Source organism: Phoca vitulina, unplaced genomic scaffold (assembly GCF_004348235.1).
Source record: "Phoca vitulina isolate PV1807 unplaced genomic scaffold, GSC_HSeal_1.0 scaffold39, whole genome shotgun sequence".
Lineage (NCBI taxonomy): Eukaryota > Metazoa > Chordata > Mammalia > Carnivora > Phocidae > Phoca > Phoca vitulina.
The window spans coordinates 13,048,409-13,061,816 of NW_022589742.1; the positions used below are offsets into that span (position 1 = coordinate 13,048,409).

Here is a 13,408-nt window from a genome sequence, read left to right on the forward strand (position 1 = left end):
GCTTACTTTTTATTTTTATTTTTTTTAATTTTTAGATTTTCATTCCAGTTAGTTAACATACAGTGTTATGTCAGTTTCAGGAGTACAATAGAGTGATCTAGCACTTTCATCCACGCCCTGTGCTTGCCCTCCTTCATCCCCACCCGCTATTTGCCCCATCCCCTCACCATCCTCCCCTCTGGTAACCCGCAGTGTGTTCTCTAGAGTTGAGTCAGTTCCTTGCTTTGTCTCTTTCTCTCTCCCTCTTTTCCCCTTAGCTCATTTGTTTTGCTTCTTAAAATCCACATGAGTGAAATTATATGGTATTTGTCTTTCTCTGACATATTTTGCTTACTTAGCACTGATTTTTAACAATGAAGTCCATTTTACGGATGTTTCATTTGCTAGACCCCAGACACTTAGATCTTTCGGAATATCTGGATAATTAGGGGCATTTTTCACCAAAACTGTTGGTTATATTCCATTCAGCAGGTTTAATCGAGCGCCTGGTTTGCGCCCTCTGTGAGGTGTTATTGGAGATCACAGTTTTGTTGAGCAAAATGAAACGGACAGGTTAGAAACGACCCAAGAAAAGTGGAGAAGCTGGGCTTCACAGACAATTCTATTGAGTCCAGAGCCTGTGCATCCCTCCCCTCTAGCACGTCCCCCCTCCACCGACCTGCCACTTCACTCTTTGGGGCTGGCTCCAGGGAAGTTTCAGGCTAAATCCAGTGGCTCCTGCCATACTTCAACTTCAGCAGAGATGGAAGCTCCTTGCCAAGAGTAGGTGACACGTTGGTCCAGAATGATCCAGAATATGCCGTTCCACCTGTCTCTACCGTCTGATCCCATTAGGGACTTGGTTGAATATTTCCGAAGAATAATCTCGATCCTTAGTTTCGCACTTGTTAAATCATTACTTGTTAGGGACTTTTTCATGCTGTGTGTTTTAAACATGTTACAATGGGAACAAAGCAGTTATATCTCGCGTTGGCAGCTTGCCATCATCTGTTGTGTCAGCATAAAATACGCAGGGTTCAATAGAGCAGTAGCCCCTTATGGAGCTGAATGTAAAAGGTAGAGCGGAAATCTTCCCTGCCGATTTGAACCAGTGCTGAACTAGCTTTCACTGTGGACCTTCTAGACCCCAAAATCTGAAAAATGGAAACAAAATGAGATAAAATGAACAACACACACATACATTTATATTTATATTAGAAGTGAAACTTTTTCAGACCCTTATTAACAAGAAAGCAAGCCCCATTATACCCCCCAAAATCTCTAAGGGGTTCTTAATGGTCTATCTTTCCTTCAAAGAAAAAGTATATATATATGATCAAGTTGAGGAAATATATTCCTGGAACCTTCCATACAAATGCAGGTGTTTGCATCCCGGGAACTCTAAAACACATTGGAAAATTGCTGTCAACTTTCAATTGATGGAGTTGGCCTTTGTCTGTGCACCTTATTTTATAATTCAGACCGCGCCCCCACATCATGAGTAGGAATGCTTTTCAGGAGGGAGAACAAGTCAGATTTTCTTTTATGGCCTTCCATGGGGGGTGGTATTTTGTTTTGTTTGTTCAATGGCAAAACACTCCTTTCACTGCTTTTTACAAGACTAAATTGCCAAATAGGTGCTTTAGAGATTCCTTCAGAAAGAATATATCCTGACATAGCTAAGGACAAATGAATAGTTAAACCCATTTCCCACCCAAACAGGAATCCCTGGGTCTCCAGATTCTTAATTAGATCAGCACTAGAGGGCACTCTTATGATGCCAAAATGGGAGAATTTTTACTACAAACCGGTGGGCGGAGGTGGGGGTGGGGTGAGGGGGTCTGTTCAGTAAGGAGCTGCAGACAGGGAACAAACGAGAAAGCATCCTACCCGAGGGCGGACAGGCTCACCAACAGACGAGAAAACACTATTTTGAAAAAACCCTGTTTTAGCAATCTTCCTCATCAGATCCACTTTGTTTCCCAAATGTGGTCAGTGTTTTTGGCAATGCCGGACCCAGGTATTAGGCATTATTTCTCAAATGAAAAGAATGTTAAGAATCACTGATTGTCACCACGTGATGCGGTAAGAGCGCCTCGAGGCAGAGAACAGAACGCGAGAGGGTGGCTTAGGAAAATGTGTTTACAATTTAACAGCTACTGAAAGAGAAGAATTTAACATCCTTGAGGGGTTTTATGGTTGTGTGCTTGTGTCTGGAGTGTGGTGTGGATGCTTGCTTGCCGGCTGCCCTCAGGCAGTGGTTCTGGGGGGGGGGGGGAGACGCAGGGTGGGGAGTGCACTCCCAGGGAAAGGACCCAGAGGCTTGGGTCCCGCTCTTGGCTCTGCCACGCGTGTGTGCTGTGATCTGTGGCAAGTCCCTGGCCCTGCGACACTAGTGGTCCCGACAAGATCACCGAAAGACATCTCTCAGTGGCTCAGAGTCTGTAGTTGATGATCGCAGAAAGAATTTCCACTATCATTTGTTTATTGGCCACTTGAGATCTAAATCTAACCATGGCATAGAAGGTGATCCATGCTCTCAGTAGAGATGGGACTCAAAGGATTTGCCAGCCCAAAGGGCTCAGATGCCCATGTTAGCTATTTATTTTAGGTTTACTGCCAGTCCAAAGGAAACCTCAGTTACTACATTTAAGCCCTCTTTAGTGCCGCACCCCCAAATTGGCTTATTACACCCAAGTGAGGGGACTCCTGTCTTGCATGCTGAGCACTGGCCAGAATCGTTCTGGCATGCCCTTGGGCAGTTTCCTGAGGAACCACTGGGAGGTCTGGTGATCTAATGGGAAGAAGGGGCCACTGAAGACAAACTTGTCCACTCTGTCTTTGGTCCCAGAGTTTCTTAGAGCAACTCAAGAGTGTTTCTCTCTAGGCCTCCGTTTGTAAGACCCAGGCTATACTTCATAGGAATGTTCCCGACTGAGTCAAATTCCTTATAAAGTCTTAAAATGTTATAATGAACAGGGGCCTTTGGGAAAGCACTTAGTCCAGCACCTTCACTGTGTAGATAGGAAAACGGAGAGCCACCTTCCCTATGGGAGGATGGCCTTGCCCAAGGTCACACAGCAGAGTTGTCATGGGGACAGTCCTCTGACTTTTAGTCCAGGCCTCTTTCTCTTACCTTGTGCTGCAGGTAGCTTTCCCCACCCACACTGACTCCAGGGAATAAGAGACTGGCAGCTATTAACCAAAGGGTTTTTGATATAGCTAGAATAGCTCTGTGTCATATATTGCATGTTGTATATATTGTATTTAGGTGGTATAAACGGAAGGGACAAATCCTTATCAAAAATGTGTCCTCTCGGGGTGCCTGGGTGGTGTAGTCGGTTGAGCATCCAACTCTTGGTTTCAGCTCAGGTCGTGATCTCAAAGTCGTGGGATGGAGCTTCGCGTGGTGCTCGGCGTGGAGTCTCCTTGGGGTTCTCTCTCCCTCTCCCGCTGCCCCTCCTGCTTGTGCTCTCTTTCTTTCTCCCTCTAAAATAAAGAAATACATCTTTAAAAAAACAAGCGTCCTCTCTAAATGTCCTAGGAATGGAGACTGAACCATTAGGTCATTTCTGTGGGTCTGGAAGACTCTGAATCTTAATACTGTTGCCCAAAGGCAAGGATAGGATTGAAATCCTTGTCAACTGGTAGAGAAAGTAGGCCAGGAAAATGGGCCTGGAAGCGAGGTTTAGTATCTTGGGGGAAGGGGACACTGTGGAAGGAGCAGTCAAGACAAACCCAGGAAACCTCATGGCTGTGGCAAGGGCTGACTTTCAGGGGTGAAACAAGTACTCTTAAAATCAAAGTTGGAAAGAATGTCCTGGATTCTGGTATCCTCAAGCCGACCCAGAGAGCTCCCTTGCTTGGAATACATAGGGTTTCTGGCAGGTTTGAACAGGAATCCCAGTTTGAACAGGAATCCTTTGCCTGGGGCTTTGTGGCCTTGGGCCCCCTTCCCATTTAGGGGACCCAACTTAGGATGCAGAATAAGCTTTTTTCACTAGGATATACTGTATTTGGCCTTCAAAGACCAAATGAGGATGTGGCCTGAGGTTCGCATGGAGGTGGAGGGTAACTGAGCAACAGTATACTAGATCCCATCAGGATGAGGGCAGAGGGGCACCCTAAGTGGGGAGAAGGTGGCAAATCAAGGGCCCAGCAACTCCAGGTGTGGGAGTTGGCAAGAGGGTGAGAAAACCAATCCAGTGTGAGAAACTGGAATGGGTGAATGGACCATTTGCTTGGCAGCTCTGGAACAGTGATAGGTAATTGGTTCCCACAGAGTGTATTATCTGCCACAGATTTGCAATCAGACCAAAACAATGTTGGTATGTGTGGGTTTTTTTTTTTTCAAACCACCCTTTGCAAAATCGGAGCATCTGTGTAGCCTTTATCTGGGAGTGTGTGGATCTTTCTGCTGAGATTGACAGCAATCACCAATAGCCCAGGCTCCTGGCAGATGAAGAAGCTGCATGAGCAGAAAGAGAAATGGGGGGTCAACTGTGCATCAGTTAGATTTTCAATTAAGTTTCCTTGTGCAACTTTTCCATCCTAAGGAAGCAGCCATTCTATATTTCACATAAACAAAGCTGTTTCCCTGGACAGAATGATGATCAGCTGCATTTCAATACAGCTATTATTGTTTTGGCCATATTCTCATTTATGCATCAGCTCGGAATGCTGGATTCTGGGCTCTCTGAACTCCTAATGGCATGTTGCACTGAGAAAGCGACTAGAGATTGCTGTACTCTTAACGAACTTGGCACCAAAATAAACGGTAAAACTATTAGAGAATTACAGAAGAGACTTTGCCCATGATCAAATGGGTCTTTGGTAAAACCAGGATTGGGGATCCTGATGTTCAGGCCAGGGATCTCAGATTTTTACAGCTTTCCAGGTTTTCTAGGTCTTCATTCGGATCGTTAAGATCAAAGTGAATAGATAGCTTTTTTTTTTTTTTAATTTCTGAAGCCCTAGGCACCTACCCTGAGAATATAAATCCCAGGGGGCTTGGTGTTATCATTGGAGGTTTCTGGTTAACATGAATCACCATCTGGGTTTCCGGGGCCCCCACGTCTCCTCCAGTTCCCATTTTTCCAATGACATATATGTATTCCCTTCATTTTCGTCTTTTCCTTTCCCTGCTAATTTGACATTTAGGCCATAGCCATCACTTGAGTAATATTTAGTTGCATCTTCTCCAACCCCAGCCCAGAGGAGGATCTTTATTGCTTCTTCTACATCCAGTGTCTGGGTTACAGGCATGAGAACCACAGCTCCTTTTGTCCACCAACCGCTGTTGCTTTCCCAAGACGTGACCTGCTGAGGGGTGATGAGTCCGATCTCAGAGTGTCACCCAGGCTAGCTGTCACAGAATGCTATAGCGTCCAGTGAGAAAAACTCTATAACACTGCAGTATTACAAAGCTGCCATTTAGAGCCTTCTTGTTCTTACAGCATTGCAAAGTGCAAGCACGTGGAGTTCTGTGGACAGCAAATGGCCTAGCTGAAATGAAGTCTGTCTTACAGCCTTTAGGGGGGGCCTTCCACAAGGAGAATTTGCGAATGCAAATATCGGCGGCCCCTCCAATCAAAAAGAGAATCCATTCTAATACAATTGTTGAATCTGATGCCACTGGATATGTTCTCTGTACATAAATAAAGACATAAATAAAATGGGGGAGAAGCTCTTTTCTAAGGCTAATAACATACAGTATATTTCTATGAAACTCTTTTCCACAAAGATGGCTTAAAAAAAAATCTTCCGGAGGAGGAGCAAGATGGCGGAGGAGTAGGAGACCTAAATTTCCTCTGGTCCCAGGAATTCAGCTAGATAAGTATCAAACCATTCTGAACACCTACGAAATCAACAGGAGATCGAAGAAAAGAATAGCAGCAACTCTGAACAGAAAAGCGACCACTTTCTGGAAGGTCTCTTCTGATTTGTTTAGTGTATATTTTTCTGGGGTCATTGTTACCCTGTTAGCATTTTGTTCTCTCATTCATCTTTTCTCCTCTGGACAAAATGACAAGATGAAAAAACTCACCTCAACAAAAAGAACAAAAGGCAGTACCGACTGCCAGGGACCTAATCAATATGGACATTAGTAAGATGTCAGAACTAGGGTTCAGAATGACAATTTTAAAGATACTAGCTGGGGTTGAAAAAAGCATGGAAGATACTAGAGAAACCCTTTCTGGAGAAATAAAAGAACTAAAATCTAACCAAGTTGAAATCAAAAAGGCTGTTAATGAGGTGCAATCAAAAATGGAGGCTCTAATTGCTAGGATAAATGAGGCAGAAGAGAGAATCAGTGATATAGAAGACCAAATGATGGAGAATAAAGAAGCTGAGAAAAAGAGAGATAAACAACTACTGGATCACGAGGGCAGAATTCGAGAGATAAGCGATACCATAAGATGAAACAATATTAGAATAATTGGGATCCCAGAAGAAGAAGAAAGAGAGAGAGGGGCAGAAGGTATATGGAGCAAATCATAGCAGAGTACTTCCCTAATTTGGGGAAGGAAACAAGCATCAAAATCCAGGAGGCACAGAGAAACCCCCTCAAAATCAATAAAAATAGGTCAACACCCCTACATCTAATAGTAAAACTTCCAAGTCTCAGAGACAAAGAGAAAATCCTGAAAGCAGCTCGGGACAAGAGGTCTGTAATCTACAATGGTAGAAACATTAGATTGGCAACAGACCTATCCACAGAGACCTGGCCAGAAAGGACTGGCATGATATATTCAGAGCACTAAATGAGAAAAATATGCAGCCAAGAATACTATGTCCAGCTTGGCTGTCATGGAAAATAGAAGGTGAGATAAAAAGCTTCCAGGACAAACAAAAACTAAAACAATTTGCAAACACGAAACCAGCCCTACAAGAAATAATGAAAGGGGTCCTCTAAGCAAAGAGAGAGCCTAAAAGTAACATAGACCAGAAAGGAACAGAGACAATATACAGTAACAGTCACCTTACAGGCAATACAATGGCACTAAATTCATATCTTTCAATAGTTACCCTGAATGTAAATGGGCTAAATGCCCCAATCAAAAGACACAGGGTATCAGATTGGATAAAAAAACAAGACCCATCGATATACTGTCTGCAAGAGACTCATTTTAGACCCAAAGACACCTCCAGATTGAAAGTGAGGGGGCAGAAAATCATTTACCATGCTAATGGACACCAAAAGAAAGCTGGGGTGGCAATCCTTATATCAGACAAATTAGATTTTAAACCAAAGGCTATAATAAGAGATGAGGAAGGACAGTATATCCTACTTAAAGGGTCTATCCAACAAGAAGATCTAACAATTGTAAATATCTATGTCCCTAACATGGGAGCAGCCAATTATATAAGCCAATTAATAACAAAATCAAAGAAACACATTGACAACATACAATAATAGTAGGGGACTTTAACACCCCCCTCACTGAAATGGACAGATCGTCTAAGCAAAAGATCAACAAGGAAATAAAGACTTTAAATGACACACTGGACCAGATGGACTTCACAGATATATTCAGAACATTCCATCCCAAAGCAACAGAATACACATTCTTCTCTAATGCTCATGGAATATTCTCCAGAATAGATCACATCCTATGCCACAAATCAGATCTCAACCGATACCAAAAGATTGGGATCATTCCCTGCATATTTTTGGACCATAGTGCTTTAAAACTAGAACTCAATCACAAGAGGAAAGTCGGAAAGAATGCAACTACATGGAGGCTAAAGAGCATCCTACTAAAGAATGAATGGGTCAACCAGGAAATTAAAGAAGAATCTTTGGGATGCAGCAAAGGTGGTCCTAAGAGGAAAGTATATAGCAATACAAACCTTCTCAAGAAACAAGAAAGGTCTCAAATACACAACTAAACCCTACACCTAAAGGAGGTGGAGAAAGAAGAGCAAATAAAGCCTAAACCCAGCAGGAGAAGAGAAATAATAAAGGTCAGAGCAGAAATCAATGAAATAGACACCAAAAGAACAGTAGAACAGATCAATGAAACTAGGAGCTGGTTCTTTGAAAGAATTAATAAGATTGATAAACACCTGGCCAGACTTGTCAAAAATAAAAGAGAAATGACCCAAATAAATAAAATAATGAATGAAAGAGAAGAGATCACAACCAATACTAAAGAAATACAAACAATTGCAAGATCATATTATGAGCAACTATATGCCAGCAAATTAAATAATCTGGAAGAAATGGATGCATTCCTAGAGATGTATAAACTATCAAAACTGAACCAGGAAGAAATAGAAAACCTGAACAGACCCATAACCACTAAGGAAATTGAAGCAGTGATCAAAAATCTCCCAACAAACAAGTGCCCAGGGCCAGATGGCTTCCCAGGGGAATTCTACCAAACATTTAAAGAAGAATTAATACCTATCCTTCTGAAACTGTTCCAAAAAATAGAAATGGAAGGAAAATTCCAAACTAATTTTATGAGGCCAGCATTACCTTGATCCCAAAATCAGACAAAAACCCCATCAAAAGGGAGAATTACAGACCAATATCCCTGATGAACATGGATGCAAAAATTCTCACCAAAATACTAGCCAATGGGATCCAACAGTACATTAAAAGGATTATTCACCACGACCAAGTGGGATTTATTCCTGGGCTGCAAGGTTGGTTCAACATCTGCAAATCAATCAATGTGATACACCACATTAATAAAAGAAAGAGCAAGAAACATATGATCCTCTCAATAGATGCAGAAAAAACATTTGACAAAGTACAGCATCCTTTCTTGATCAAAACTCTTCAGAGTGTAGGGATAGAGGGTACATACCTCAATATCATAAAAGCTATCTATGAAAAACCCACAGCAAATATCATTCTCAATGGGGAAAAACTGAGAGCTTTCCCCCTAAGGTCAGGAACACGGCAGGGATGTCCACTATCACCACTGCTATTCAATATAGTACTTGAAGTCCTAGCCACAGCAATCAGACAACAAAAAGAAATAAAAGGCCTCCGAATCGGCAAAGAAGAAGTCAAACTCTCACTCTTTGCAGATGATATGAAACTTCATGTGGAAAATCCAAAAGACTCCACCCCAAAACTGCTAGAACTCATACAGGAATTCAGTAAAGCGGCAGGATATAAAATCGATGCACAGAAATCAGTTGCATTTATATACACCAACAAGACAGAAGAAAGAGAAATTAAGGAGTCGATCCCATTTACAATGGCACCCAAAACCATAAGATACCTAGGGATAAATCTAACCAAAGAGGCAAAGAATCTGTACTCAGAAAACTATAAAATACTCATGAAAGTAATTGAGGAAGACACAAAGAAATGGAAAAATGTTCCATGCTCATGGACTGGAAGAACAAATATTGTGAAGATGTCAATGCTACCTAGAGCAATCTACACATTTAATGCAATCCCTATCAAAATACCATCCACTTTTTTCAAAGAAATGGAATAAATAATCCTAAAATTTGTATGGAACCAGAAAAGACCCCGAATAGCCAGAGGAATGTTGAAAAAGAAAAGCAAAGCTGGTGGCATCACAATTCCGGACTTCCAGCTCTATTACAAAGCTGTAATCATCAAGACAGTATTGTACTGGCACAAAAACAGACACATAGATCAATGGAACAGAATAGAGAGCCCAGAAATGGACCTTCAACTCTATGGTCAACTAACCTTCGACAAAGCAGGAAAGAATGTCCAGTGGAAAAAAGACAGTCTCTTCAACAAATGGTGTTGGGAAAATTGGATAGCCACATGCAGAAGAATGAAACTGGACCATTTCCTTACACCACACACAAAAATAGACTCAAAATGGATGAAAGACCTCAATGTGAGACAGGAGTCCATCAAAATCCTAGAGGTTAACACAGGCAGCAACCTCTTCGACCTCAGCCACAGCAACTTCTTCCTAGAAACATCACCAAAGACAAGGGAAACAAGGGCAAAAATGAACTATTGGGACTTCATCAAGATAAAAGGCTTTTGCACAGCAAAGGAAACAGTCAACAAAACCAAAAGACAGCCAACAGAATGGGAGAGGATATTTGCAAATGACATATCAGATAAAGGGCTAGTATCCAAAATCTATAAAGAACTTATCAAAGTCAACACCCAAATAACAAAGAATCCAATCAAGAAATGGGCAGAAGACATGAACAGACATTTTTCCAAAGAAGACATCCAGATGGCCAACAGACACATGAAAAAGTGCTCAGCATCGCTCGGCATCAGGGAAATAATCAAAACCTCAATGAGATACCACCTCACACCAGTCATAATGGCTAAAATTAACAAGTCAGGAAACAACAGATGATGGCAAGGATGTGGAGAAAGGGGAACCCTCCCACACTGTTGGTGGGAATGCAAGCTGGTTCAACCACTCTGGAAAACAGTATGGAGGTTCCTCAAAAAGTTGAAAATAGAGCTATCTTACGACCCAGCAATTGCACTACTGGGTATTTACCCCAAAGATACAAATGTAGTGATCGAAGGGGTACATGCACCCCAATGTTTATAGCAGCAATGCCCACAATAGCCAAACTATGGAAAGAGCCAAGATGTCCATCAACAGATGGATGGATAAAGAAGTGGTATATATATACAATGGAGTATTATGGAGGCATCAAATAAAAAAGAAATCTTGCCATTTGCAACATGGATGGACCTAGAGGGTATTATGCTAAGCGAAATAAGTCAATCAGAGAAAGACGTGTCATACGATCTCACTGATATGAGGAATTCTTAATCTCAGGAAACAAACTGAGTGTTGCTGGAGTGGTGGGGGTGGGAGGGATGGGGTGGCTGGGTGATAGACTTTGGGGAGGGTATGTGCTATGGTGAGTGCTGTGAATTGTGTAAGACTGATGAATCACAGACCTGTACCTCTGAAACAAATATTACATTATATGTTAAAAAAAAAAAAAAGAAGATAGTAGGAAGGGAAAAATGAAGGGTGGGCAATCGGAGGTGGAGACGAACCATGAGAGACTATGGACTCTGAGAAACAAACTGAGGGTTCTAGAGGGGAGGGGGGTGGGAGGATGGGTTAGCCTGGTGATGGGTATTAAAGAGGGCACGTACTGCATGGAGCACTGGGTGTTATACGCAAACAATGAATCATGGAACACTACATCAAAAACTAATGATGTAATGTATGGTGATTAACATAACATAATAAAATAAAATAAAATAAAATCTTCCACAAGATTGTAAATTTCCTCAAGGCAGGGATTTGTGTCTGTTCTAGTCACTGCTGCATCCTCAATACCTATAATAATGCCTGGCACATAGGAAATACCAAACTTGTTTGTGCTGTGATTCTTTAGTAAATGTATTTGACATACAACATTTGAGGTATACTGTGTTTATTTAATACATTTATATATATTGTAATGTGATTGCCATTGTAGTCATATCTAGCATCTCTGTCACATTTTATAATTATCCCTTCTTCTTATTAAAGAGCCCTTTTAGGGACACCTGCATGGCTTAGTCAGTTAAGCATCTGTCTCTTGATTTCGGCTCAGGTCATGTTCTCAGGGTCCTGGGATTGAGCCTCGAGTCCTTGAGCTCTACGCTCAGCGTAGTGTGCTTGAGATTCTCTTTCTCCCTATCCCTTTGCCTCTCCCCCCCCCCCCCCCCCTCACGCTCTCTGCTCTTTTTCTCTTTCTTTCTCTCTCCCTCCCCTGCAAATAAATAAATAAATCTTTTTTTTTTAAAGAGCCCTTTTAAAAGATTCCATTTAAGAACATTCCCAAAGAGTGTGTGTGTGTGTGTGTGTGCGCACGTGCACACACGAGTAAAATGGGTTCATAAAGTTAATTCATTTTTTCTAATCAGTATGCCTTTCCTTTTTTTTTTTTTTTTTTTTTATCTTTTCTCTCCATGGCCTTTGATTCACTTCTGATGACTGCCCACCCTTTTGATTGATGCACCTGTAACATCTTCCTGGATCACCATTGAATATTCCACTTCTGGCAACCTGGATTCCCAGGTAAGGCAATGAACTCCCAAAAGTCTTCTCAGTGCAGTCATCAGGCAAACTTTCATAGGCAGTTGAGAAATTTACATAGAAATTTTTTTAAAATCTCAAGAGATAATAGCTCCCCTGGTCAGAGTTAAATTTGGTCTAGTCCCCATATAATAAATCATTTATGTACATACTTCTATTATTTGAGGATTTCTATTACTGCAGTAGAATGAAAATTATGGTTCTGGAATGTGCTACATATTTGACTTTGGAATTTTCTAGGACTGAGAATCAACATACAGCCCTGTGTTTCCTTGTCTTTTTTTTTTTTCTTAATTTTGCACCCAAAGTTGTGTTATTTTTTGTTCATGAGGCTGAGTGCAGTGGAAGAGGTCCTAGCCTCTCTTCACCGTGTAGGGAATCTAGGTCATGAGGTAGGTCAGAACATTCTAGATTACTTCTTTCTTGCGGCTGGAATGGAAGAGGAGCACATTGGGCCCTGGATGGTAAGTCAGCTAATGGGGGTATCTTGTCTAACAGAGCTTTTGTCAAGCTCACCAAGTACATCGCTTTTGTTTCTCATAACATTAGCTTCTCCCACAGTCTTAACTCAAAGAACCAGGGAAGGGGGGCTTAGCCAGGAACTGATGATAAGAGTCTTACACTGTTTCTCAAATGATGAGGCAAAGGCTCTGCTGCTGGCCAAGCAATTAAAAGTCTCTCTTAACTCACTTCTAGAGCATCCAGACATATCCGATGTGAAGAAGCACTTGTCCCAAGAAAATGTACAGGCTGTATAACTCGCTTTGGGTACAAATGTGTTATTACATTGTGATATCCCTTGTTCTGGCTTAATACACAATGAAAAGCTAATTTGAGTCCACTTGAACCCTCAAATTAGCAATTGACGTGTGCACAGATTCCCAGTCCCTGCTAATATCAGAAATTCATTGTAATAGAATTAGTGTTTTGTGACTCTTAAGACATATATTAAGAAACAGCTAAGCCTTGTTTTGTTTTGTTTTGTTTTGTTTTTGCATGCAGAAACATTGCTTACTTTGGTGGATGTCTTGTATTTGCGCGGAAGGGACCGGAGTGACGATTTATGTATCACTGTGTGTGCGCTTTGAGTTTTCATCTTTTTGAAGAGCATCAGCAAAGTCTAATCATTCTTTTCTTTTCCTTTTGCTATTTGTGTTTCATATATTACTGATAATATTAAAAAAAATCCTGGAAATTCCTCCTAGATCTTTTCCACCAGGTACTTCCATGTTAGTGATGCCATAGCATTGGGTTTGGTTTGGTTTTTGGTTTATTGACGTTTGTGTTTTGCTTAGATTGCCATCACTTTAGGGAAGGGGCAAGGAACGAGCATGACCGAGTGATGGATCTATCATTCTCAGCTGATAGCCTCGCCAGAGGTCTGGCTCTCACGTTGCCTTGCCTAT

General features: G+C 41.6%; 1 protein-coding gene across 3 annotated transcripts in view; it reads left to right on the forward strand.

The window, feature by feature from the left end:
- HS6ST2 (heparan sulfate 6-O-sulfotransferase 2) overlaps positions 1–13,408 on the forward strand; it is a 285,172-nt gene that overhangs the window by 189,255 nt on the left and 82,509 nt on the right. The window lies entirely within an intron of this gene.